Here is a 27,530-nt window from a genome sequence, read left to right as displayed (position 1 = left end):
GCCCCAGGCACCTGGGAGCATGTCTGCACGTGGAGAAAGACTTTCCCGTGGGAAGCCGGGTTTTGTCAAACGGGTCCCAGTGCTCTGCTCCTCTCTTTTCACTCCCGCTGCCAGAAGCCCAGGGAGAATGGGAGGGCTTAGAACATGGCTGGGCACTGTGGTTTCTTCCAGAGAAGTGGAGGGCATTTGCTTTACCTTGCCACAACCACTGCGGATAGGGTCTGCACCTCAGGAAAACTGTCTCCGTGGGAAGCCGGCTTTTTGCAAAGGGGTCTCAGGGCCGAGTGCCTCGGCTGTCCCTCCGGCAACCCAAAGCACAGGGACGAGGTGAGGGGCTTAGACCATGCCTGGGCAATGTTGTTTTTTACACCTGGGTGTGTGGCATTTTGTTGAGCTGGCTACCCCCACTTGGGATAGGTGTTCCACAGCAAGCACCTATTGTTCGTCGGAAGCCGTTTTTGCCCCAGGGGTCTCCGGGCTGTGTTCGTTGGGGTTGAACTCCTGCTAGCAAAACCGCCGGGTTGAGGGAAGGGTTCAGACTGTGCCTGGGCCCTGTGGTCTCTTCCAAGTCAGTGTATGGCATTTCCTTCCCCTTGCCCCAGGCACCTGGGAGGATGTCTGCACGTGGAGAAAGACTTTCCCGTGGGAAGCCGGGTTTTGTCAAATGGGTCCCAGTGCTCTGCTCCTCTCTTTTCACTCCTGCTGCCAGAAGCCCAGGGAGGATGGGAGGGCTTAGAACATGGCTGGGCACTGTGGTTTCTTCCAGAGAAGTGGAGGGCATTTGCTTTACCTTGCCACAACCACTTGGGATAGGGTCTGCACCTCAGGAAAACTGTCTCCGTGGGAAGCCGGCTTTTTGTAAAGGGGTCTCAGGGCCGAGTGCCTCGGCTGTCCCTCCGGCTACCCAAAGCACAGGGACGAGGTGAGGGCCTTAGACAATGCCTGGGCAATGTTGTTTCTTACACCTGGGTGTGTGGCATTTTGTTGAGCTGGCTACCCCCACTTGGGATAGGTGTTCCACAGCAAGCACCTATTGTTCGTCAGAAGCCGTTTTTGCCCCAGGGGTCTCCGGGCTATGTTCGTTGGGGTTGAACTCCTGCTAGCAAAATCGCCGGGCTGAGGGAAGGTTTCAGACTGTGCCTGGGCCCTGTGGTCTCTTCCAGGTCAGTGTATGGCATTTCCTTCCCCTTGCCCCAGGCACCTGGGAACATGTCTGCACGTGGAGAAAGACTTTCCCGTGGGAAGCCGGTTTTTGTCTAACGGGTCCCAGTGCTCTGCTCCTCTCTTTTCACTCCTGCTGCCAGAAGCCCAGGGAGGATGGGAGGGCTTAGAACATGGCTTGGCACTGTGGTTTTTTCCAGAGAAGTGGAGGGCATTTGCTTTACCTTGCCACAACCACTTGGGATAGGGTCTGCACCTCAGGAAAACTGTCTCCGTGGGAAGCCGGCTTTTTGCAAAGGGGTCTCAGGGCCGTGTGCCTCGGCTGTCCCTCCGGCTCCCCAAAGCACAGGGACGAGGTGAGGGGCTTAGACCATGCCTGGTCAATGTTGTTTCTTACACCTGGGTGTGTGGCATTTTGTTGAGCTGGCTACCCCCACTTGGGATAGGTGTTCCACAGCAAGCACCTATTGTTCGTCGGAAGCCGTTTTTGCCCCAGGGGTCTCCGGGCTGTGTTCGTTGGGTTTGAACTCCTGCTAGCAAAATCGCCGGGTTGAGGGAAGGGTTCAGACTGTGCCTGGGCCCTGTGGTCTCTTCCAGGTCAGTGTATGGCATTTCCTTCCCCTTGCCCCAGGCACCTGGGAGCATGTCTGCACGTGGAGAAAGACTTTCCCGTGGGAAGCCGGGTTTTGTCAAACGGGTCCCAGTGCTCTGCTCCTCTCTTTTCACTCCTGCTGCCAGAAGCCCAGGGAGGATGGGAGGGCTCAGAACATGGCTTGGCACTGTGGTTTCTTCCAGAGAAGTGGAGGGCATTTGCTTTACCTTGCCACAACCACTTGGGATAGGGTCTGCACCTCAGGAAAACTGTCTCCGTGGGAAGCCGGCTTTTTGCAAAGGGGTCTCAGGGCCGTGTGACTCGGCTGTCCCTCCGGCTACCCAAAGCACAGGGACGAGGTGAGGGGCTTAGACCATGCCTGGGCAATGTTGTTTCTTACACCTGGGTGTGTGGCATTTTGTTGAGCTGGCTACCCCCACTTGGGATAGGTGTTCCACAGCAAGCACCTATTGTTCGTCGGAAGCCGTTTTTGCCCCACGGGTCCCCGGGCTGTGTTCGCTGGGGTTGAACTCCTGCTAGCAAAACCGCCGGGTTGAGGGAAGGGTTCAGACTGTGCCTGGGCCCTGTGGTCTCTTCCAGGTCAGTGTATGGCATTTCCTTCCCTTTGCCCCAGGCACCTGGGAGCATGTCTGCACGTGGAGAAAGACTTTCCCGTGGGAAGCCGGGTTTTGTCAAACGGGTCCCAGTGCTCTGCTCCTCTCTTTTCACTCCTGCTGCCAGAAGCCCAGGGAGGATGGGAGGGCTTAGAACATGGCTGGGCACTGTGGTTTCTTCCAGAGAAGTGGAGGGCATTTGCTTTACCTTGCCACAACCACTTGGGATAGGGTCTGCACCTCAGGAAAACTGTCTCCGTGGGAAGCCGGCTTTTTGCAAAGGGGTCTCAGGGCCGTGTGCCTCGGCTGTCCCTCCGGCTCCCCAAAGCACAGGGACGAGGTGAGGGGCTTAGACCATGCCTGGGCAATGTTGTTTCTTACACCTGGGTGTGTGGCATTTTGTTGAGCTGGCTACCCCCACTTGGGATAGGTGTTCCACAGCAAGCACCTATTGTTCGTCGGAAGCCGTTTTTGCCCCAGGGGTCTCCGGGTTGTGTTCGTTGGGGTTGAACTCCTGCTAGCAAAACCGCCGGGTTGAGGGAAGGGTTCAGACTGTGCCTGGGCCCTGTGGTCTCTTCCAGGTCAGTGTATGGCATTTCCTTCCCCTTGCCCCAGGCACCTGGGAGCATGTCTGCACGTGGAGAAAGACTTTCCCGTGGGAAGCCGGGTTTTGTCAAACGGGTCCCAGTGCTCTGCTCCTCTCTTTTCACTCCTGCTGCCAGAAGCCCAGGGAGGATGGGAGGGCTTAGAACATGGCTGGGCACTGTGGTTTCTTCCAGAGAAGTGGAGGGCATTTGCTTTACCTTGCCACAACCACTTGGGATAGGGTCTGCACCTCAGGAAAACTGTCTCCGTGGGAAGCGGGCTTTTTGCAAAGGGGTCTCAGGGCCGTGTGCCTCGGCTGTCCCTCCGGCTCCCCAAAGCACAGGGACGAGGTGAGGGGCTTAGACCATGCCTGGGCAATGTTGTTTCTTACACCTGGGTGTGTGGCATTTTGTTGAGCTGGCTACCCCCACTTGGGATAGGTGTTCCACAGCAAGCGCCTATTGTTCGTCGGAAGCCGTTTTTGCCCCAGGGGTCTCCGGGCTGTGTTCGTTGGGGTTGAACTCCTGCTAGCAAAACCGCCGGGTTGAGGGAAGGGTTCAGACTGTGCCTGGGCCCTGTGGTCTCTTCCAGCTCAGTGTATGGCATTTCCTTCCCCTTGCCACAGGCACCTGGGAGCATGTCTGCACGTGGAGAAAGACTTTCCCGTGGGAAGCCGGGTTTTGTCAAACGGGTCCCAGTGCTCTGCTCCTCTCTTTTCACTCCTGCTGCCAGAAGCCCAGGGAGGATGGGACGGCTTAGAACATGGCTGGGCACTGTGGTTTCTTCCAGAGAAGTGGAGGGCATTTGCTTTACCTTGCCACAACCACTTGGGATAGGGTCTGCACCTCAGGAAAACTGTCTCCGTGGGAAGCCGGCTTTTTGCAAAGGGGTCTCAGGGCCGTGTGCCTCGGCTGTCCCTCCGGCTCCCCAAAGAACAGGGACGAGGTGAGGGGCTTAGACCATGCCTGGGCAATGTTGTTTCTTACACCTGGGTGTGTGGCATTTTGTTGAGCTGGCTACCCCCACTTGGGATAGGTGTTCCACAGCAAGCACCTATTGTTCGTCGGAAGCCGTTTTTGCCCCAGGGGTCTCCGGGCTGTGTTCGTTGGGGTTGAACTCCTGCTAGCAAAACCGCCGGGTTGAGGGAAGGGTTCAGACTGTGCCTGGGCGCTATGGTCTCTTCCAGGTCAGTGTATGGCATTTCCTTCCCCTTGCCACAGGCACCTGGGAGCATGTCTCCACTTGGAGAAAGACTTTCCCGTGGGAAGCCGGGTTTTGTCAAACGGGTCCCAGTGCTCTGCTCCTCTCTTTTCACTCCTGCTGCCAAAAGCCCAGGGAGGATGGGAGGGCTTAGAACATGGCTTGGCACTGTGGTTTCTTCCAGAGAAGTGGAGGGCATTTGCTTTACCTTGCCACAACCACTTGGGATAGGGTCTGCACCTCAGGAAAACTGTCTCCGTGGGAAGCCGGCTTTTTGCAAAGGGGTCTCAGGGCCGTGTGCCTCGGCTGTCCCTCCGGCTCCCCAAAGCACAGGGACGAGGTGAGGGGCTTAGACCATGCCTGGGCAATGTTGTTTCTTACACCTGGGTGTGTGGCATTTTGTTGAGCTGGCTACCCCCACTTGGGATAGGTGTTCCACAGCAAGCACCTATTGTTCGTCGGAAGCCGTTTTTGCCCCAGGGGTCTCCGGGCTGTGTTCGTTGGGGTTGAACTCCTGCTAGCAAAACCGCCGGGTTGAGGGAAGGGTTCAGACTGTGCCTGGGCCCTGTGGTCTCTTCCAGCTCAGTGTATGGCATTTCCTTCCCCTTGCCCCAGGCACCTGGGAGCATGTCTGCACGTGGAGAAAGACTTTCCCGTGGGAAGCCGGGTTTTGTCAAACGGGTCCCAGTGCTCTGCTCCTCTCTTTTCACTCCTGCTGCCAGAAGCCCAGGGAGGATGGGAGGGCTTAGAACATGGCTGGGCACTGTGGTTTCTTCCAGAGAAGTGGAGGGCATTTGCTTTACCTTGCCACAACCACTTGGGATAGGGTCTGCACCTCAGGAAAACTGTCTCCGTGGGAAGCCGGCTTTTTGCAAAGGGGTCTCAGGGCCGTGTGCCTCGGCTGTCCCTCCGGCTCCCCAAAGCACAGGGACGAGGTGAGGGGCTTAGACCATGCCTGGGCAATGTTGTTTCTTACACCTGGGTGTGTGGCATTTTGTTGAGCTGGCTACCCCCACTTGGGATAGGTGTTCCACAGCAAGCACCTATTGTTCGTCGGAAGCCGTTTTTGCCCCAGGGGTCTCCGGGCTGTGTTCGTTGGGGTTGAACTCCTGCTAGCAAAACCGCCGGGTTGAGGGAAGGGTTCAGACTGTGCCTGGGCCCTGTGGTCTCTTCCAGGTCAGTGTATGGCATTTCCTTCCCCTTGCCACAGGCACCTGGGAGCATGTCTGCACGTGGAGAAAGACTTTCCCGTGGGAAGGCGGGTTTTGTCAAACGGGTCCCAGTGCTCTGCTCCTCTCTTTTCACTCTTGCTGCCAGAAGCCCAGGGAGGATGGGAGGGCTTAGAACATGGCTGGGCACTGTGGTTTCTTCCAGAGAAGTGGAGGGCATTTGCTTTACCTTGCCACAACCACTTGGGATAGGGTCTGCACCTCAGGAAAACCGTCTCCGTGGGAAGCCGGCTTTTTGCAAAGGGGTCTCAGGGCCGTGTGCCTCGGCTGTCCCTCCGGCTCCCCAAAGCACAGGGACGAGGTGAGGGGCTTAGACCATGCCTGGGCAATGTTGTTTCTTACACCTGGGTGTGTGGCATTTTGTTGAGCTGGCGACCCGCATTTGGGATAGGTGTTCCACAGCAAGCACCTATTGTTCGTCGGAAGCCGTTTTTGTCCCAGGGGTCTCCGGGCTGTGTTCGTTGGGGTTGAACTCCTGCTAGCAAAACCGCCGGGTTGAGGGAAGGGTTCAGACTGTGCCTGGCCCCTGTGGTCTCTTCCAGGTCTGTGGATGGCATTTCCTTCCCCTTGCCCCAGGCACCTGGGAGCATGTCTGCACGTGGAGAAAGACTTTCCCGTGGGAAGCCGGGTTTTGTCAAACGGGTCCCAGTGCTCTGCTCCTCTCCTTTCACTCCTGCTGCCAGAAGCCCAGGGAGGATGGGAGGGCTTAGAACATGGCTGGGCACTGTGGTTTCTTCCAGAGAAGTGGAGGGCATTTGCTTTACCTTGCCACAACCACTTGGGATAGGGTCTGCACCTCAGGAAAACTGTCTCCGTGGGAAGCCGGCTTTTTGCAAAGGGGTCTCAGGGCCGAGTGCCTCGGCTGTCCCTCCGCCTACCCAAAGCACAGGGACGAGGTGAGGGGCTTAGACCATGCCTGGGCAATGTTGTTTCTTACACCTGGGTGTGTGGCATTTTGTTGAGCTGGCTACCCCCACTTGGGATAGATGTTCCACAGCAAGCACCTATTGTTCGTCGGAAGCCGTTTTTGCCCCAGGGGTCCCCGGGCTGTGTTCGTTGGGGTTGAACTCCTGCTAGCAAAACCGCCGGGTTGAGGGAAGGGTTTAGACTGTGCCTGGGCCCTGTGGTCTCTTCCAGGTCAGTGTATGGCATTTCCTTCCCCTTGCCCCAGGCACCTGGGAGCATGTCTGCACGTGGAGAAAGACTTTCCCGTGGGAAGCCGGTTTTTGTCAAAAGGGTCCCAGTGCTCTGCTCCTCTCATTTCACTCCTGCTGCCAGAAGCCCAGGGAGGATGGGAGGGCTTAGAACATGGCTGGGCACTGTGGTTTCTTCCAGAGAAGTGGAGGGCATTTGCTTTACCTTGCCACAACCACTTGGGATAGGGTCTGCACCTCAGGAAAACTGTCTCCGTGGGAAGCCGGCTTTTTGCAAAGGGGTCTCAGGGCCGTGTGCCTCGGCTGTCCCTCCGGCTCCCCAAAGCACAGGGACGAGGTGAGGGGCTTAGACCATGCCTGGGCAATGTTGTTTCTTACACCTGGGTGTGTGGCATTTTGTTGAGCTGGCTACCCCCACTTGGGATAGGTGTTCCACAGCAAGCACCTATTGTTCGTCGGAAGCCGTTTTTGCCCCAGGGGTCTCCGGGCTGTGTTCGCTGGGGTTGAACTCCTGCTAGCAAAACCGCCGAGTTGAGGGAAGGGTTCAGACTGTGCCTGGGCCCTGTGGTCCCTTCCAGGTCAGTGTATGGCATTTCCTTCCCCTTGCCCCAGGCACCTGGGAGCATGTCTGCACGTGGAGAAAGACTTTCCCGTGGGAAGCCGGGTTTTGTCAAACGGGTCCCAGTGCTCTGCTCCTCTCTTTTCACTCCTGCTGCCAGAAGCCCAGGGAGGATGGGAGGGCTTAGAACATGGCTGGGCACTGTGGTTTCTTCCAGAGAAGTGGAGGGCATTTGCTTTACCTTGCCACAACCACTGGGGATAGGGTCTGCACCTCAGGAAAACTGTCTCCGTGGGAAGCCGGCTTTTTGCAAAGGGGTCTCAGGGCCGAGTGCCTCGGCTGTCCCTCCGGCAACCCAAAGCACAGGGACGAGGTGAGGGGCTTAGACCATGCCTGGGCAATGTTGTTTCTTACCCCTGGGTGTGTGGCATTTTGTTGAGCTGGCTACCCCCACTTGGGATAGGTGTTCCACAGCAAGCACCTATTGTTCGTCGGAAGCCGTTTTTGCCCCAGGGGTCTCCGGGCTGTGTTCGTTGGGGTTGAACTCCTGCTAGCAAAACCGCCGGGTTGAGGGAAGGGTTCAGACTGTGCCTGGGCCCTGTGGTCTCTTCCAGGTCAGTGTATGGCATTTCCTTCCCCTTGCCCCAGGCACCTGGGAGCATGTCTGCACGTGGAGAAAGTCTTTCCCGTGGGAAGCCGGGTTTTGTCAAACGGGTCCCAGTGCTCTGCTCCTCTCTTTTCACTCCTGCTGCCAGAAGCCCAGGGAGGATGGGAGGGCTTAGAACATGGCTTGGCACTGTGGTTTCTTCCAGAGAAGTGGAGGGCATTTGCTTTACCTTGCCAAAACCACTTGGGATAGGGTCTGCACCTCAGGAAAACTGTCTCCGTGGGAAGCCGGCTTTTTGCAAAGGGGTCTCAGGGCCGTGTGCCTCGGCTGTCCCTCCCGCTCCCCAAAGCACAGGGACGAGGTGAGGGGCTTAGACCATGCCTGGGCAATGTTGTTTCTTACACCTGGGTGTGTGGCATTTTGTTGAGCTGGCTACCCCCACTTGGGATAGGTGTTCCACAGCAAGCACGTATTGTTCGTCGGAAGCCGTTTTTGCCCCAGGGGTCTCCGGGTTGTGTTCGTTGGGGTTGAACTCCTGCTAGCAAAACCGCCGGGTTGAGGGAAGGGTTCAGACTGTGCTTGGGCCCTGTGGTCTCTTCCAGGTCAGTGTATGGCATTTCCTTCCCTTTGCCCCAGGCACCTGGGAAAATGTCTGCACGTGGAGAAAGACTTTCCCGTGAGAAGCCGGGTTTTGTCAAACGGGTCCCAGTGCTCTGCTCCTCTCTTTTCACTCCTGCTGCCAGAAGCCCAGGGAGGATGGGAGGGCTTAGAACATGGCTGGGCACTGTGGTTTCTTCCAGAGAAGTGGAGGGCATTTGCTTTACCTTGCCACAACCACTTGGGATAGGGTCTGCACCTCAGGAAAACTGTCTCCGTGGGAAGCCGGCTTTTTGCAAAGGGGTCTCAGGGCCGTGTGCCTCGGCTGTCCCTCCGGCTCCCCAAAGCACAGGGACGAGGTGAGGGGCTTAGACCATGCCTGGGCAATGTTGTTTCTTACACCTGGGTGTGTGGCATTTTGTTGAGCTGGCTACCCCCACTTGGGATAGGTGTTCCACAGCAAGCACCTATTGTTCGTCGGAAGCCGTTTTTGCCCCAGGGGTCTCCGGGCTGTGTTCGTTGGGGTTGAACTCCTGCTAGCAAAACCGCCGGGTTGAGGGAAGGGTTCAGACTGTGCCTGGGCCCTGTGGTCTCTTCCAGCTCAGTGTATGGCATTTCCTTCCCCTTGCCCCAGGCACCTGGGAGCATGTCTGCACGTGGAGAAAGACTTTCCCGTGGGAAGCCGGGTTTTGTCAAACGGGTCCCAGTGCTCTGCTCCTCTCTTTTCACTCCTGCTGCCAGAAGCCCAGGGAGGATGGGAGGGCTTAGAACATGGCTGGGCACTGTGGTTTCTTCCAGAGAAGTGGAGGGCATTTGCTTTACCTTGCCACAACCACTTGGGATAGGGTCTGCACCTCAGGAAAACTGTCTCCGTGGGAAGCCGGCTTTTTGCAAAGGGGTCTCAGGGCCGTGTGCCTCGGCTGTCCCTCCGGCTCCCCAAAGCACAGGGACGAGGTGAGGGGCTTAGACCATGCCTGGGCAATGTTGTTTCTTACACCTGGGTGTGTGGCATTTTGTTGAGCTGGCTACCCCCACTTGGGATAGGTGTTCCACAGCAAGCACCTATTGTTCGTCGGAAGCCGTTTTTGCCCCAGGGGTCTCCGGGCTGTGTTCGTTGGGGTTGAACTCCTGCTAGCAAAACCGCCGGGTTGAGGGAAGGGTTCAGACTGTGCCTGGGCCCTGTGGTCTCTTCCAGGTCAGTGTATGGCATTTCCTTCCCCTTGCCACAGGCACCTGGGAGCATGTCTGCACGTGGAGAAAGACTTTCCCGTGGGAAGGCGGGTTTTGTCAAACGGGTCCCAGTGCTCTGCTCCTCTCTTTTCACTCTTGCTGCCAGAAGCCCAGGGAGGATGGGAGGGCTTAGAACATGGCTGGGCACTGTGGTTTCTTCCAGAGAAGTGGAGGGCATTTGCTTTACCTTGCCACAACCACTTGGGATAGGGTCTGCACCTCAGGAAAACCGTCTCCGTGGGAAGCCGGCTTTTTGCAAAGGGGTCTCAGGGCCGTGTGCCTCGGCTGTCCCTCCGGCTCCCCAAAGCACAGGGACGAGGTGAGGGGCTTAGACCATGCCTGGGCAATGTTGTTTCTTACACCTGGGTGTGTGGCATTTTGTTGAGCTGGCGACCCGCATTTGGGATAGGTGTTCCACAGCAAGCACCTATTGTTCGTCGGAAGCCGTTTTTGTCCCAGGGGTCTCCGGGCTGTGTTCGTTGGGGTTGAACTCCTGCTAGCAAAACCGCCGGGTTGAGGGAAGGGTTCAGAATGTGCCTGGCCCCTGTGGTCTCTTCCAGGTCTGTGGATGGCATTTCCTTCCCCTTGCCCCAGGCACCTGGGAGCATGTCTGCACGTGGAGAAAGACTTTCCCTTGGGAAGCCGGGTTTTGTCAAACGGGTCCCAGTGCTCTGCTCCTCTCCTTTCACTCCTGCTGCCAGAAGCCCAGGGAGGATGGGAGGGCTTAGAACATGGCTGGGCACTGTGGTTTCTTCCAGAGAAGTGGAGGGCATTTGCTTTACCTTGCCACAACCACTTGGGATAGGGTCTGCACCTCAGGAAAACTGTCTCCGTGGGAAGCCGGCTTTTTGCAAAGGGGTCTCAGGGCCGAGTGCCTCGGCTGTCCCTCCGCCTACCCAAAGCACAGGGACGAGGTGAGGGGCTTAGACCATGCCTGGGCAATGTTGTTTCTTACACCTGGGTGTGTGGCATTTTGTTGAGCTGGCTACCCCCACTTGGGATAGATGTTCCACAGCAAGCACCTATTGTTCGTCGGAAGCCGTTTTTGCCCCAGGGGTCCCCGGGCTGTGTTCGTTGGGGTTGAACTCCTGCTAGCAAAACCGCCGGGTTGAGGGAAGGGTTTAGACTGTGCCTGGGCCCTGTGGTCTCTTCCAGGTCAGTGTATGGCATTTCCTTCCCCTTGCCCCAGGCACCTGGGAGCATGTCTGCACGTGGAGAAAGACTTTCCCGTGGGAAGCCGGTTTTTGTCAAAAGGGTCCCAGTGCTCTGCTCCTCTCATTTCACTCCTGCTGCCAGAAGCCCAGGGAGGATGGGAGGGCTTAGAACATGGCTGGGCACTGTGGTTTCTTCCAGAGAAGTGGAGGGCATTTGCTTTACCTTGCCACAACCACTTGGGATAGGGTCTGCACCTCAGGAAAACTGTCTCCGTGGGAAGCCGGCTTTTTGCAAAGGGGTCTCAGGGCCGTGTGCCTCGGCTGTCCCTCCGGCTCCCCAAAGCACAGGGACGAGGTGAGGGGCTTAGACCATGCCTGGGCAATGTTGTTTCTTACACCTGGGTGTGTGGCATTTTGTTGAGCTGGCTACCCCCACTTGGGATAGGTGTTCCACAGCAAGCACCTATTGTTCGTCGGAAGCCGTTTTTGCCCCAGGGGTCTCCGGGCTGTGTTCGCTGGGGTTGAACTCCTGCTAGCAAAACCGCCGAGTTGAGGGAAGGGTTCAGACTGTGCCTGGGCCCTGTGGTCCCTTCCAGGTCAGTGTATGGCATTTCCTTCCCCTTGCCCCAGGCACCTGGGAGCATGTCTGCACGTGGAGAAAGACTTTCCCGTGGGAAGCCGGGTTTTGTCAAACGGGTCCCAGTGCTCTGCTCCTCTCTTTTCACTCCTGCTGCCAGAAGCCCAGGGAGGATGGGAGGGCTTAGAACATGGCTGGGCACTGTGGTTTCTTCCAGAGAAGTGGAGGGCATTTGCTTTACCTTGCCACAACCACTGGGGATAGGGTCTGCACCTCAGGAAAACTGTCTCCGTGGGAAGCCGGCTTTTTGCAAAGGGGTCTCAGGGCCGAGTGCCTCGGCTGTCCCTCCGGCAACCCAAAGCACAGGGACGAGGTGAGGGGCTTAGACCATGCCTGGGCAATGTTGTTTCTTACCCCTGGGTGTGTGGCATTTTGTTGAGCTGGCTACCCCCACTTGGGATAGGTGTTCCACAGCAAGCACCTATTGTTCGTCGGAAGCCGTTTTTGCCCCAGGGGTCTCCGGGCTGTGTTCGTTGGGGTTGAACTCCTGCTAGCAAAACCGCCGGGTTGAGGGAAGGGTTCAGACTGTGCCTGGGCCCTGTGGTCTCTTCCAGGTCAGTGTATGGCATTTCCTTCCCCTTGCCCCAGGCACCTGGGAGCATGTCTGCACGTGGAGAAAGTCTTTCCCGTGGGAAGCCGGGTTTTGTCAAACGGGTCCCAGTGCTCTGCTCCTCTCTTTTCACTCCTGCTGCCAGAAGCCCAGGGAGGATGGGAGGGCTTAGAACATGGCTTGGCACTGTGGTTTCTTCCAGAGAAGTGGAGGGCATTTGCTTTACCTTGCCAAAACCACTTGGGATAGGGTCTGCACCTCAGGAAAACTGTCTCCGTGGGAAGCCGGCTTTTTGCAAAGGGGTCTCAGGGCCGTGTGCCTCGGCTGTCCCTCCCGCTCCCCAAAGCACAGGGACGAGGTGAGGGGCTTAGACCATGCCTGGGCAATGTTGTTTCTTACACCTGGGTGTGTGGCATTTTGTTGAGCTGGCTACCCCCACTTGGGATAGGTGTTCCACAGCAAGCACGTATTGTTCGTCGGAAGCCGTTTTTGCCCCAGGGGTCTCCGGGTTGTGTTCGTTGGGGTTGAACTCCTGCTAGCAAAACCGCCGGGTTGAGGGAAGGGTTCAGACTGTGCTTGGGCCCTGTGGTCTCTTCCAGGTCAGTGTATGGCATTTCCTTCCCTTTGCCCCAGGCACCTGGGAAAATGTCTGCACGTGGAGAAAGACTTTCCCGTGAGAAGCCGGGTTTTGTCAAACGGGTCCCAGTGCTCTGCTCCTCTCTTTTCACTCCTGCTGCCAGAAGCCCAGGGAGGATGGGAGGGCTTAGAACATGGCTGGGCACTGTGGTTTCTTCCAGAGAAGTGGAGGGCATTTGCTTTACCTTGCCACAACCACTTGGGATAGGGTCTGCACCTCAGGAAAACTGTCTCCGTGGGAAGCCGGCTTTTTGCAAAGGGGTCTCAGGGCCGTGTGCCTCGGCTGTCCCTCCGGCTCCCCAAAGCACAGGGACGAGGTGAGGGGCTTAGACCATGCCTGGGCAATGTTGTTTCTTACACCTGGGTGTGTGGCATTTTGTTGAGCTGGCTACCCCCACTTGGGATAGGTGTTCCACAGCAAGCACCTATTGTTCGTCGGAAGCCGTTTTTGCCCCAGGGGTCTCCGGGCTGTGTTCGTTGGGGTTGAACTCCTGCTAGCAAAACCGCCGGGTTGAGGGAAGGGTTCAGACTGTGCCTGGGCCCTGTGGTCCCTTCCAGGTCAGTGTATGGCATTTCCTTCCCCTTGCCCCAGCCACCTGGGAGCATGTCTGCACGTGGAGAAAGACTTTCCCGTGGGAAGCCGGGTTTTGTCAAACGGGTCCCAGTGCTCTGCTCCTCTCTTTTCACTCCTGCTGCCAGAAGCCCAGGGAGGATGGGAGGGCTTAGAACATGGCTTGGCACTGTGTTTTTTTCCAGAGAAGTGGAGGGCATTTGCTTTACCTTGCCACAACCACTTGGGATAGGGTCTGCACCTCAGGAAAACTGTCTCCGTGGGAAGCCGGCTTTTTGCAAAGGGGTCTCAGGGCCGTGTGCCTCGGCTGTCCCTCCGGCTCCCCAAAGCACAGGGACGAGGTGAGGGGCTTAGACCATGCCTGGGCAATGTTGTTTCTTACACCTGGGTGTGTGGCATTTTGTTGAGCTGGCTACCCCCACTTGGGATAGGTGTTCCACAGCAAGCACCTATTGTTCGTCGGAAGCCGTTTTTGCCCCAGGGGTCTCCGGGCTGTGTTCGTTGGGGTTGAACTCCTGCTAGCAAAACCGCCGGGTTGAGGGAAGGGTTCAGACTGTGCCTGGGCCCTGTGGGCTCTTCCAGGTCAGTGTATGGCATTTTCTTCCCCTTGCCACAGGCACCTGGGAGCATGTCTGCACGTGGAGAAAGACTTTCCCGTGGGAAGCCGGGTTTTGTCAAACGGGTCCCAGTGCTCTGCTCCTCTCTTTTCACTCCTGCTGCCAGAAGCCCAGGGAGGATGGGAGGGCTTAGAACATGGCTGGGCACTGTGGTTTCTTCCAGAGAAGTGGAGGGCATTTGCTTTACCTTGCCACAACCACTTGGGATAGGGTCTGCACCTCAGGAAAACTGTCTCCGTGGGAAGCCGGCTCTTTGCAAAGGGGTCTCAGGGCCGTGTGCCTCGGCTGTCCCTCCGGCTCCCCAAAGCACAGGGACGAGGTGAGGGGCTTAGACCATGCCTGGGCAATGTTGTTTCTTACACCTGGGTGTGTGGCATTTTGTTGAGCTGGCTACCCCCACTTGGGATAGGTGTTCCACAGCAAGCACCTATTGTTCGTCGGAAGCCGTATTTGCCCCAGTGGTCTCCGGGCTGTGTTCGTTGGGGTTGAACTCCTGCTAGCAAAATCGCCGGGTTGAGGGAAGCGTTCAGACTGTGCCTGGGCCCTGTGGTCTCTTCCAGGTCAGTGTATGGCATTTCCTTCCCCTTGCCCCAGGCACCTGGGAGCATGTCTGCACGTGGAGAAAGTCTTTCCCGTGGGAAGCCGGGTTTTGTCAAACGGGTCCCAGTGCTCTGCTCCTCTCTTTTCACTCCTGCTGCCAGAAGCCCAGGGAGGATGGGAGGGCTTAGAACATGGCTTGGCACTGTGGTTTCTTCCAGAGAAGTGGAGGGCATTTGCTTTACCTTGCCACAACCACTTGGGATAGGGTCTGCACCTCAGGAAAACTGTCTCCGTGGGAAGCCGGCTTTTTGCAAAGGGGTCTCAGGGCCGTGTGCCTCGGCTGTCCCTCCCGCTCCCCAAAGCACAGGGACGAGGTGAGGGGCTTAGACCATGCCTGGGCAATGTTGTTTCTTACACCTGGGTGTGTGGCATTTTGTTGAGCTGGCTACCCCCACTTGGGATAGGTGTTCCACAGCAAGCACCTATTGTTCGTCGGAAGCCGTTTTTGCCCCAGGGGTCTCCGGGCTATGTTCGTTGGGGTTGAACTCCTGCTAGCAAAACCGCCGGGCTGAGGGAAGGGTTCAGACTGTGCCTGGGCCCTGTGGTCTCTTCCAGGTCAGTGTATGGCATTTCCTTCCCCTTGCCCCAGGCACCTGGGAGCATGTCTGCACGTGGAGAAAGACTTTCCCGTGGGAACCCGGTTTTTGTCAAACGGGTCCCAGTGCTCTGCTCCTCTCTTTTCACTCCTGCTGCCAGAAGCCCTGGGAGGATGGGAGGGCTCAGAACATGGCTTGGCACTGTGGTTTCTTCCAGAGAAGTGGAGGGCATTTGCTTTACCTTGCCACAACCACTTGGGATAGGGTCTGCACCTCAGGAAAACTGTCTCCGTGGGAAGCCGGCTTTTTGCAAAGGGGTCTCAGGGCCGTGTGACTCGGCTGTTCCTCCGGCTACCCAAAGCACAGGGACGAGGTGAGGGGCTTAGACCATGCCTGGGCAATGTTGTTTCTTACACCTGGGTGTGTGGCATTTTGTTGAGCTGGCTACCCCCACTTGGGATAGGTGTTCCACAGCAAGCACCTATTGTTCGTCGGAAGCCGTTTTTGCCCCAGGGGTCCCCGGGCTGTGTTCGCTGGGGTTGAACTCCTGCTAGCAAAACCGCCGGGTTGAGGGAAGGGTTCAGACTGTGCCTGGGCCCTGTGGTCTCTTCCATGTCAGTGTATGACATTTCCTTCCCCTTGCCACAGGCACCTGGGAGCATGTCTGCCCGTGGAGAAAGACTTTCCCGTGGGAAGCCGGGTTTTGTCAAACGGGTCCCAGTGCTCTGCTCCTCTCTTTTCACTCCTGCTGCCAGAAGCCCAGGGAGGATGGGAGGGCTTAGAACATGGCTTGGCACTGTGGTTTCTTCCAGAGAAGTGGAGGGCATTTGCTTTACCTTGCCACAACCACTTGGGATAGGGTCTGCATCTCAGGAAAACTGTCTCCGTGGGAAGCCGGCTTTTTGCAAAGGGGTCTCAGGGCCGTGTGCCTCGGCTGTCCCTCCCGCTCCCCAAAGCACAGGGACGAGGTGAGGGGCTTAGACCATGCCTGGGCAATGTTGTTTCTTACACCTGGGTGTGTGGCATTTTGTTGAGCTGGCTACCCCCACTTGGGATAGGTGTTCCACAGCAAGCACCTATTGTTCGTCGGAAGCCGTTTTTGCCCCAGGGGTCTCCGGGTTGTGTTCGTTGGGGTTGAACTCCTGCTAGCAAAACCGCCGGGTTGAGGGAAGGGTTCAGACTGTGCTTGGGCCCTGTGGTCTCTTCCAGGTCAGTGTATGGCATTTCCTTCCCTTTGCCCCAGGCACCTGGGAGAATGTCTGCACGTGGAGAAAGACTTTCCCGTGAGAAGCCGGGTTTTGTCAAACGGGTCCCAGTGCTCTGCTCCTCTCTTTTCACTCCTGCTGCCAGAAGCCCAGGGAGGATGGGAGGGCTTAGAACATGGCTGGGCACTGTGGTTTCTTCCACAGAAGTGGAGGGCATTTGCTTTACCTTGCCACAACCACTTGGGATAGGGTCTGCACCTCAGGAAAACTGTCTCCGTGGGAAGCCGGCTTTTTGCAAAGGGGTCTCAGGGCCGTGTGCCTCGGCTGTCCCTCCGGCTCCCCAAAGCACAGGGACGAGGTGAGGGGCTTAGACCATGCCTGGGCAATGTTGTTTCTTACACCTGGGTGTGTGGCATTTTGTTGAGCTGGCTACCCCCACTTGGGATAGGTGTTCCACAGCAAGCGCCTATTGTTCGTCGGAAGCCGTTTTTGCCCCAGGGGTCTCCGGGCTGTGTTCGTTGGGGTTGAACTCCTGCTAGCAAAACCGCCGGGTTGAGGGAAGGGTTCAGACTGTGCCTGGGCCCTGTGGTCTCTTCCAGCTCAGTGTATGGCATTTCCTTCCCCTTGCCACAGGCACCTGGGAGCATGTCTGCACGTGGAGAAAGACTTTCCCGTGGGAAGCCGGGTTTTGTCAAACGGGTCCCAGTGCTCTGCTCCTCTCTTTTCACTCCTGCTGCCAGAAGCCCAGGGAGGATGGGACGGCTTAGAACATGGCTGGGCACTGTGGTTTCTTCCAGAGAAGTGGAGGGCATTTGCTTTACCTTGCCACAACCACTTGGGATAGGGTCTGCACCTCAGGAAAACTGTCTCCGTGGGAAGCCGGCTTTTTGCAAAGGGGTCTCAGGGCCGTGTGCCTCGGCTGTCCCTCCGGCTCCCCAAAGCACAGGGACGAGGTGAGGGGCTTAGACCATGCCTGGGCAATGTTGTTTCTTACACCTGTGTGTGTGGCATTTTGTTGAGCTGGCTACCCCCACTTGGGATAGGTGTTCCACAGCAAGCACCTATTGTTCGTCGGAAGCCGTTTTTGCCCCAGGGGTCTCCGGGCTGTGTTCGTTGGGGTTGAACTCCTGCTAGCAAAACCGCCGGGTTGAGGGAAGGGTTCAGACTGTGCCTGGGCCCTATGGTCTCTTCCAGGTCAGTGTATGGCATTTCCTTCCCCTTGCCACAGGCACCTGGGAGCATGTCTGCACTTGGAGAAAGACTTTCCCGTGGGAAGCCGGGTTTTGTCAAACGGGTCCCAGTGCTCTGCTCCTCTCTTTTCACTCCTGCTGCCAAAAGCCCAGGGAGGATGGGAGGGCTTAGAACATGGCTTGGCACTGTGGTTTCTTCCAGAGAAGTGGAGGGCATTTGCTTTACCTTGCCACAACCACTTGGGATAGGGTCTGCACCTCAGGAAAACTGTCTCCGTGGGAAGCCGGCTTTTTGCAAAGGGGTCTCAGGGCCGTGTGCCTCGGCTGTCCCTCCGGCTCCCCAAAGCACAGGGACGAGGTGAGGGGCTTAGACCATGCCTGGGCAATGTTGTTTCTTACACCTGGGTGTGTGGTATTTTGTTGAGCTGGCTACCCCCACTTGGGATACGTGTTCCACAGCAAGCACCTATTGTTCGTCGGAAGCCGTTTTTGCCCCAGGGGTCTCCGGGCTGTGTTCGTTGGGGTTGAACTCCTGCTAGCAAAACCGCCGGGTTGAGGGAAGGGTTCAGACTGTGCCTGGGCCCTGTGGTCTCTTCCAGCTCAGTGTATGGCATTTCCTTCCCCTTGCCCCAGGCACCTGGGAGCATGTCTGCACGTGGAGAAAGACTTTCCCGTGGGAAGCCGGGTTTTGTCAAACGGGTCCCAGTGCTCTGTTCCTCTCTTTTCACTCCTGCTGCCAGAAGCCCAGGGAGGATGGGAGGGCTTAGAACATGGCTGGGCACTGTGGTTTCTTCCAGAGAAGTGGAGGGCATTTGCTTTACCTTGCCACAACCACTTGGGATAGGGTCTGCACCTCAGGAAAACTGTCTCCGTGGGAAGCCGGCTTTTTGCAAAGGGGTCTCAGGGCCGTGTGCCTCGGCTGTCCCTCCGGCTCCCCAAAGCACAGGGACGAGGTGAGGGGCTTAGACCATGCCTGGGCAATGTTGTTTCTTACACCTGGGTGTGTGGCATTTTGTTGAGCTGGCTACCCCCACTTGGGATAGGTGTTCCACAGCAAGCACCTATTGTTCCTCGGAAGCCGTTTTTGCCCCAGGGGTCTCCGGGCTGTGTTCGTTGGGGTTGAACTCCTGCTAGCAAAACGGCCGGGTTGAGGGAAGGGTTCAGACTGTGCCTGGGCCCTGTGGTCTCTTCCAGGTCAGTGTATGGCATTTCCTTCCCCTTGCCCCAGGCACCTGGGAGCATGTCTGCACGTGGAGAAAGACTTTCCCGTGGGAAGCCGGGTTTTGTCAAACGGGTCCCAGTGCTCTGCTCCTCTCTTTTCACTCCTGCTGCCAGAAGCCCAGGGAGGATGGGAGGGCTTAGAACATGGCTGGGCACTGTGGTTTCTTCCACAGAAGTGGAGGGCATTTGCTTTACCTTGCCACAACCACTTGGGATAGGGTCTGCACCTCAGGAAAACTGTCTCCGTGGGAAGCGGGCTTTTTGCAAAGGGGTCTCAGGGCCGTGTGCCTCGGCTGTCCCTCCGGCTCCCCAAAGCACAGGGACGAGGTGAGGGGCTTAGACCATGCCTGGGCAATGTTGTTTCTTACACCTGGGTGTGTGGCATTTTGTTGAGCTGGCTACCCCCACTTGGGATAGGTGTTCCACAGCAAGCGCCTATTGTTCGTCGGAAGCCGTTTTTGCCCCAGGGGTCTCCGGGCTGTGTTCGTTGGGGTTGAACTCCTGCTAGCAAAACCGCCGGGTTGAGGGAAGGGTTCAGACTGTGCCTGGGCCCTGTGGTCTCTTCCAGCTCAGTGTATGGCATTTCCTTCCCCTTGCCACAGGCACCTGGGAGCATGTCTGCACGTGGAGAAAGACTTTCCCGTGGGAAGCCGGGTTTTGTCAAACGGGTCCCAGTGCTCTGCTCCTCTCTTTTCACTCCTGCTGCCAGAAGCCCAGGGAGGATGGGACGGCTTAGAACATGGCTGGGCACTGTGGTTTCTTCCAGAGAAGTGGAGGGCATTTGCTTTACCTTGCCACAACCACTTGGGATAGGGTCTGCACCTCAGGAAAACTGTCTCCGTGGGAAGCCGGCTTTTTGCAAAGGGGTCTCAGGGCCGTGTGCCTCGGCTGTCCCTCCGGCTCCCCAAAGCACAGGGACGAGGTGAGGGGCTTAGACCATGCCTGGGCAATGTTGTTTCTTACACCTGGGTGTGTGGCATTTTGTTGAGCTGGCTACCCCCACTTGGGATAGGTGTTCCACAGCAAGCACCTATTGTTCGTCGGAAGCCGTTTTTGCCCCAGGGGTCTCCGGGCTGTGTTCGTTGGGGTTGAACTCCTGCTAGCAAAACCGCCGGGTTGAGGGAAGGGTTCAGACTGTGCCTGGGCCCTATGGTCTCTTCCAGGTCAGTGTATGGCATTTCATTCCCCTTGCCACAGGCACCTGGGAGCATGTCTGCACTTGGAGAAAGACTTTCCCGTGGGAAGCCGGGTTTTGTCAAACGGGTCCCAGTGCTCTGCTCCTCTCTTTTCACTCCTGCTGCCAAAAGCCCAGGGAGGATGGGAGGGCTTTGAACATGGCTTGGCACTGTGGTTTCTTCCAGAGAAGTGGAGGGCATTTGCTTTACCTTGCCACAACCACTTGGGATAGGGTCTGCACCTCAGGAAAACTGTCTCCGTGGGAAGCCGGCTTTTTGCAAAGGGGTCTCAGGGCCGTGTGCCTCGGCTGTCCCTCCGGCTCCCCAAAGCACAGGGACGAGGTGAGGGGCTTAGACCATGCCTGGGCAATGTTGTTTCTTACACCTGGGTGTGTGGCATTTTGTTGAGCTGGCTACCCCCACTTGGGATAGGTGTTCCACAGCAAGCACCTATTGTTCGTCGGAAGCCGTTTTTGCCCCAGGGGTCTCCGGGCTGTGTTCGTTGGGGTTGAACTCCTGCTAGCAAAACCGCCGGGTTGAGGGAAGGGTTCAGACTGTGCCTGGGCCCTGTGGTCTCTTCCAGCTCAGTGTATGGCATTTCCTTCCCCTTGCCCCAGGCACCTGGGAGCATGTCTGCACGTGGAGAAAGACTTTCCCGTGGGAAGCCGGGTTTTGTCAAACGGGTCCCAGTGCTCTGCTCCTCTCTTTTCACTCCTGCTGCCAGAAGCCCAGGGAGGATGGGAGGGCTTAGAACATGGCTGGGCACTGTGGTTTCTTCCAGAGAAGTGGAGGGCATTTGCTTTACCTTGCCACAACCACTTGGGATAGGGTCTGCACCTCAGGAAAACTGTCTCCGTGGGAAGCCGGCTTTTTGCAAAGGGGTCTCAGGGCCGTGTGCCTCGGCTGTCCCTCCGGCTCCCCAAAGCACAGGGACGAGGTGAGGGGCTTAGACCATGCCTGGGCAATGTTGTTTCTTACACCTGGGTGTGTGGCATTTTGTTGAGCTGGCTACCCCCACTTGGGATAGGTGTTCCACAGCAAGCACCTATTGTTCGTCGGAAGCCGTTTTTGCCCCAGGGGTCTCCGGGCTGTGTTCGTTGGGGTTGAACTCCTGCTAGCAAAACCGCCGGGTTGAGGGAAGGGTTCAGACTGTGCCTGGGCCCTGTGGTCTCTTCCAGGTCAGTGTATGGCATTTCCTTCCCCTTGCCACAGGCACCTGGGAGCATGTCTGCACGTGGAGAAAGACTTTCCCGTGGGAAGCCGGGTTTTGTCAAACGGGTCCCAGTGCTCTGCTCCTCTCTTTTCACTCTTGCTGCCAGAAGCCCAGGGAGGATGGGAGGGCTTAGAACATGGCTGGGCACTGTGGTTTCTTCCAGAGAAGTGGAGGGCATTTGCTTTACCTTGCCACAACCACTTGGGATAGGGTCTGCACCTCAGGAAAACCTTCTCCGTGGGAAGCCGGCTTTTTGCAAAGGGGTCTCAGGGCCGTGTGCCTCGGCTGTCCCTCCGGCTCCCCAAAGCACAGGGACGAGGTGAGGGGCTTAGACCATGCCTGGGCAATGTTGTTTCTTACACCTGGGTGTGTGGCATTTTGTTGAGCTGGCGACCCGCATTTGGGATAGGTGTTCCACAGCAAGCACCTATTGTTCGTCGGAAGCCGTTTTTGTCCCAGGGGTCTCCGGGCTGTGTTCGTTGGGGTTGAACTCCTGCTAGCAAAACCGCCGGGTTGAGGGAAGGGTTCAGAATGTGCCTGGCCCCTGTGGTCTCTTCCAGGTCTGTGGATGGCATTTCCTTCCCCTTGCCCCAGGCACCTGGGAGCATGTCTGCACGTGGAGAAAGACTTTCCCGTGGGAAGCCGGGTTTTGTCAAACGGGTCCCAGTTCTCTGCTCCTCTCCTTTCACTCCTGCTGCCAGAAGCCCAGGGAGGATGGGAGGGCTTAGAACATGGCTGGGCACTGTGGTTTCTTCCAGAGAAGTGGAGGGCATTTGCTTTACCTTGCCACAACCACTTGGGATAGGGTCTGCACCTCAGGAAAACTGTCTCCGTGGGAAGCCGGCTTTTTGCAAAGGGGTCTCAGGGCCGAGTGCCTCGGCTGTCCCTCCGGCTACCCAAAGCACAGGGACGAGGTGAGGGGCTTAGACCATGCCTGGGCAATGTTGTTTCTTACACCTGGGTGTGTGGCATTTTGTTGAGCTGGCTACCCCCACTTGGGATAGATGTTCCACAGCAAGCACCTATTGTTCGTCGGAAGCCGTTTTTGCCCCAGGGGTCCCCGGGCTGTGTTCGTTGGGGTTGAACTCCTGCTAGCAAAACCGCCGGGTTGAGGGAAGGGTTCAGACTGTGCCTGGGCCCTGTGGTCTCTTCCAGGTCAGTGTATGGCATTTCCTTCCCCTTGCCCCAGGCACCTGGGAGCATGTCTGCACGTGGAGAAAGACTTTCCCGTGGGAAGCCGGTTTTTGTCAAAAGGGTCCCAGTGCTCTGCTCCTCTCATTTCACTCCTGCTGCCAGAAGCCCAGGGAGGATGGGAGGGCTTAGAACATGGCTGGGCACTGTGGTTTCTTCCAGAGAAGTGGAGGGCATTTGCTTTACCTTGCCACAACCACTTGGGATAGGGTCTGCACCTCAGGAAAACTGTCTCCGTGGGAAGCCGGCTTTTTGCAAAGGGGTCTCAGGGCCGTGTGCCTCGGCTGTCCCTCCGGCTCCCCAAAGCACAGGGACGAGGTGAGGGGCTTAGACCATGCCTGGGCAATGTTGTTTCTTACACCTGGGTGTGTGGCATTTTGTTGAGCTGGCTACCCCCACTTGGGATACGTGTTCCACAGCAAGCACCTATTGTTCGTCGGAAGCCGTTTTTGCCCCAGGGGTCTCCGGGCTGTGTTCGTTGGGGTTGAACTCCTGCTAGCAAAACCGCCGGGTTGAGGGAAGGGTTCAGACTGTGCCTGGGCCCTGTGGTCTCTTCCAGCTCAGTGTATGGCATTTCCTTCCCCTTGCCACAGGCACCTGGGAGCATGTCTGCACGTGGAGAAAGACTTTCCCGTGGGAAGCCGGGTTTTGTCAAACGGGTCCCAGTGCTCTGCTCCTCTCTTTTCACTCCTGCTGCCAGAAGCCCAGGGAGGATGGGAGGGCTTAGAACATGGCTGGGCACTGTGGTTTCTTCCAGAGAAGTGGAGGGCATTTGCTTTACCTTGCCACAACCACTTGGGATAGGGTCTGCACCTCAGGAAAACTGTCTCCGTGGGAAGCCGGCTTTTTGCAAAGGGGTCTCAGGGCCGTGTGCCTCGGCTGTCCCTCCGGCTCCCCAAAGCACAGGGACGAGGTGAGGGGCTTAGACCATGCCTGGGCAATGTTGTTTCTTACACCTGGGTTTGTGGCATTTTGTTGAGCTGGCTACCCCCACTTGGGATAGGTGTTCCACAGCAAGCACCTATTGTTCGTCGGAAGCCGTTTTTGCCCCAGGGGTCTCCGGGCTGTGTTCGTTGGGGTTGAACTCCTGCTAGCAAAACCGCCGGGTTGAGGGAAGGGTTCAGACTGTGCCTGGGCCCTGTGGTCCCTTCCAGGTCAGTGTATGGCATTTCCTTCCCCTTGCCCCAGGCACCTGGGAGCATGTCTGCACGTGGAGAAAGACTTTCCCGTGGGAAGCCGGGTTTTGTCAAACGGGTCCCAGTGCTCTGCTCCTCTCTTTTCACTCCCGCTGCCAGAAGCCCAGGGAGGATGGGAGGGCTTAGAACATGGCTGGGCACTGTGGTTTCTTCCAGAGAAGTGGAGGGCATTTGCTTTACCTTGCCACAACCACTGGGGATAGGGTCTGCACCTCAGGAAAACTGTCTCCGTGGGAAGCCGGCTTTTTGCAAAGGGGTCTCAGGGCCGAGTGCCTCGGCTGTCCCTCCGGCAACCCAAAGCACAGGGACGAGGTGAGGGGCTTAGACCATGCCTGGGCAATGTTGTTTTTTACACCTGGGTGTGTGGCATTTTGTTGAGCTGGCTACCCCCACTTGGGATAGGTGTTCCACAGCAAGCACCTATTGTTCGTCGGAAGCCGTTTTTGCCCCAGGGGTCTCCGGGCTGTGTTCGTTGGGGTTGAACTCCTGCTAGCAAAACCGCCGGGTTGAGGGAAGGGTTCAGAGTGTGCCTGGGCCCTGTGGTCGCTTCCAAGTCAGTGTATGGCATTTCCTTCCCCTTGCCCCAGGCACCTGGGAGGATGTCTGCACGTGGAGAAACACTTTCCCGTGGGAAGCCGGGTTTTGTCAAACGGGTCCCAGTGCTCTGCTCCTCTCTTTTCACTCCTGCTGCCAGAAGCCCAGGGAGGATGGGAGGGCTTAGAACATGGCTGGGCACTGTGGTTTCTTCCAGAGAAGTGGAGGGTATTTGCTTTACCTTGCCACAACCACTTGGGATAGGGTCTGCACCTCAGGAAAACTGTCTCCGTGGGAAGCCGGCTTTTTGTAAAGGGGTCTCAGGGCCGAGTGCCTCGGCTGTCCCTCCGGCTACCCAAAGCACAGGGACGAGGTGAGGGCCTTAGACCATCCCTGGGCAATGTTGTTTCTTACACCTGGGTGTGTGGCATTTTGTTGAGCTGGCTACCCCCACTTGGGATAGGTGTTCCACAGCAAGCACCTATTGTTCGTCAGAAGCCGTTTTTGCCCCAGGGGTCTCCGGGCTATGTTCGTTGGGGTTGAACTCCTGCTAGCAAAACCGCCGGGCTGAGGGAAGGGTTCAGACTGTGCCTGGGCCCTGTGGTCTCTTCCAGGTCAGTGTATGGCATTTCCTTCCCCTTGCCCAAGGCACCTGGGAGCATGTCTGCACGTGGAGAAAGACTTTCCCGTGGGAAGCCGGTTTTTGTCAAACGGGTCCCAGTGCTCTGCTCCTCTCTTTTCACTCCTGCTGCCAGAAGCCCTGGGAGGATGGGAGGGCTCAGAACATGGCTTGGCACTGTGGTTTCTTCCAGAGAAGTGGAGGGCATTTGCTTTACCTTGCCACAACCACTTGGGATAGGGTCTGCACCTCAGGAAAACTGTCTCCGTGGGAAGCCGGCTTTTTGCAAAGGTGTCTCAGGGCCGTGTGACTCGGCTGTTCCTCCGGCTACCCAAAGCACAGGGACGAGGTGAGGGGCTTAGACCATGCCTGGGCAATGTTGTTTCTTACACCTGGGTGTGTGGCATTTTGTTGAGCTGGCTACCCCCACTTGGGATAGGTGTTCCACAGCAAGCACCTATTGTTCGTCGGAAGCCGTTTTTGCCCCAGGGGTCCCCGGGCTGTGTTCGCTGGGGTTGAACTCCTGCTAGCAAAACCGCCGGGTTGAGGGAAGGGTTCAGACTGTGCCTGGGCCCTGTGGTCTCTTCCAGGTCAGTGTATGGCATTTCCTTCCCCTTGCCACAGGCACCTGGGAGCATGTCTGCACGTGGAGAAAGACTTTCCCGTGGGAAGCCGGGTTTTGTCAAACGGGTCCCAGTGCTCTGCTCCTCTCTTTTCACTCCTGCTGCCAGAAGCCCAGGGAGGATGGGAGGGCTTAGAACATGGCTTGGCACTGTGGTTTCTTCCAGAGAAGTGGAGGGCATTTGCTTTACCTTGCCACAACCACTTGGGATAGGGTCTGCACCTCAGGAAAACTGTCTCCGTGGGAAGCCGGCTTTTTGCAAAGGGGTCTCAGGGCCGTGTGCCTCGGCTGTCCCTCCCGCTCCCCAAAGCACAGGGACGAGGTGAGGGGCTTAGACCATGCCTGGGCAATGTTGTTTCTTACACCTGGGTGTGTGGCATTTTGTTGAGCTGGCTACCCCCACTTGGGATAGGTGTTCCACAGCAAGCACCTATTGTTCGTCGGAAGCCGTTTTTGCCCCAGGGGTCTCCGGGTTGTGTTCGTTGGGGTTGAACTCCTGCTAGCAAAACCGCCGGGTTGAGGGAAGGGTTCAGACTGTGCTTGGGCCCTGTGGTCTCTTCCAGGTCAGTGTATGGCATTTCCTTCCCTTTGCCCCAGGCACCTGGGAGAATGTCTGCACGTGGAGAAAGACTTTCCCGTGAGAAGCCGGGTTTTGTCAAACGGGTCCCAGTGCTCTGCTCCTCTCTTTTCACTCCTGCTGCCAGAAGCCCAGGGAGGATGGGAGGGCTTAGAACATGGCTGGGCACTGTGGTTTCTTCCACAGAAGTGGAGGGCATTTGCTTTACCTTGCCACAACCACTTGGGATAGGGTCTGCACCTCAGGAAAACTGTCTCCGTGGGAAGCCGGCTTTTTGCAAAGGGATCTCAGGGCCGTGTGCCTCGGCTGTCCCTCCGGCTCCCCAAAGCACAGGGACGAGGTGAGGGGCTTAGACCATGCCTGGGCAATGTTGTTTCTTACACCTGGGTGTGTGGCATTTTGTTGAGCTGGCTACCCCCACTTGGGATAGGTGTTCCACAGCAAGCACCTATTGTTCGTCGGAAGCCGTTTTTGCCCCAGGGGTCTCCGGGCTGTGTTCGTTGGGGTTGAACTCCTGCTAGCAAAACCGCCGGGTTGAGGGAAGGGTTCAGACTGTGCCTGGGCCCTGTGGTCCCTTCCAGGTCAGTGTATGGCATTTCCTTCCCCTTGCCCCAGGCACCTGGGAGCATGTCTGCACGTGGAGAAAGACTTTCCCGTGGGAAGCCGGGTTTTGTCAAACGGGTCCCAGTGCTCTGCTCCTCTCTTTTCACTCCCGCTGCCAGAAGCCCAGGGAGAATGGGAGGGCTTAGAACATGGCTGGGCACTGTGGTTTCTTCCAGAGAAGTGGAGGGCATTTGCTTTACCTTGCCACAACCACTGGGGATAGGGTCTGCACCTCAGGAAAACTGTCTCCGTGGGAAGCCGGCTTTTTGCAAAGGGGTCTCAGGGCCGAGTGCCTCGGCTGTCCCTCCGGCAACCCAAAGCACAGGGACGAGGTGAGGGGCTTAGACCATGCCTGGGCAATGTTGTTTTTTACACCTGGGTGTGTGGCATTTTGTTGAGCTGGCTACCCCCACTTGGGATAGGTGTTCCACAGCAAGCACCTATTGTTCGTCGGAAGCCGTTTTTGCCCCAGGGGTCTCCGGGCTGTGTTCGTTGGGGTTGAACTCCTGCTAGCAAAACCGCCGGGTTGAGGGAAGGGTTCAGACTGTGCCTGGGCCCTGTGGTCTCTTCCAAGTCAGTGTATGGCATTTCCTTCCCCTTGCCCCAGGCACCTGGGAGGATGTCTGCACGTGGAGAAAGACTTTCCCGTGGGAAGCCGGGTTTTGTCAAATGGGTCCCAGTGCTCTGCTCCTCTCTTTTCACTCCTGCTGCCAGAAGCCCAGGGAGGATTTGAGGGCTTAGAACATGGCTGGGCACTGTGGTTTCTTCCAGAGAAGTGGAGGGCATTTGCTTTACCTTGCCACAACCACTTGGGATAGGGTCTGCACCTCAGGAAAACTGTCTCCGTGGGAAGCCGGCTTTTTGTAAAGGGGTCTCAGGGCCGAGTGCCTCGGCTGTCCCTCCGGCTACCCAAAGCACAGGGACGAGGTGAGGGCCTTAGACAATGCCTGGGCAATGTTGTTTCTTACACCTGGGTGTGTGGCATTTTGTTGAGCTGGCTACCCCCACTTGGGATAGGTGTTCCACAGCAAGCACCTATTGTTCGTCAGAAGCCGTTTTTGCCCCAGGGGTCTCCGGGCTATGTTCGTTGGGGTTGAACTCCTGCTAGCAAAATCGCCGGGCTGAGGGAAGGTTTCAGACTGTGCCTGGGCCCTGTGGTCTCTTCCAGGTCAGTGTATGGCATTTCCTTCCCCTTGCCCCAGGCACCTGGGAACATGTCTGCACGTGGAGAAAGACTTTCCCGTGGGAAGCCGGTTTTTGTCTAACGGGTCCCAGTGCTCTGCTCCTCTCTTTTCACTCCTGCTGCCAGAAGCCCAGGGAGGATGGGAGGGCTTAGAACATGGCTTGGCACTGTG

Source organism: Ursus arctos, unplaced genomic scaffold (assembly GCF_023065955.2).
Source record: "Ursus arctos isolate Adak ecotype North America unplaced genomic scaffold, UrsArc2.0 scaffold_7, whole genome shotgun sequence".
Lineage (NCBI taxonomy): Eukaryota > Metazoa > Chordata > Mammalia > Carnivora > Ursidae > Ursus > Ursus arctos.
The sequence above is the reverse complement of the archived record's forward strand: the minus strand, read 5'-3'. Positions refer to the sequence as shown.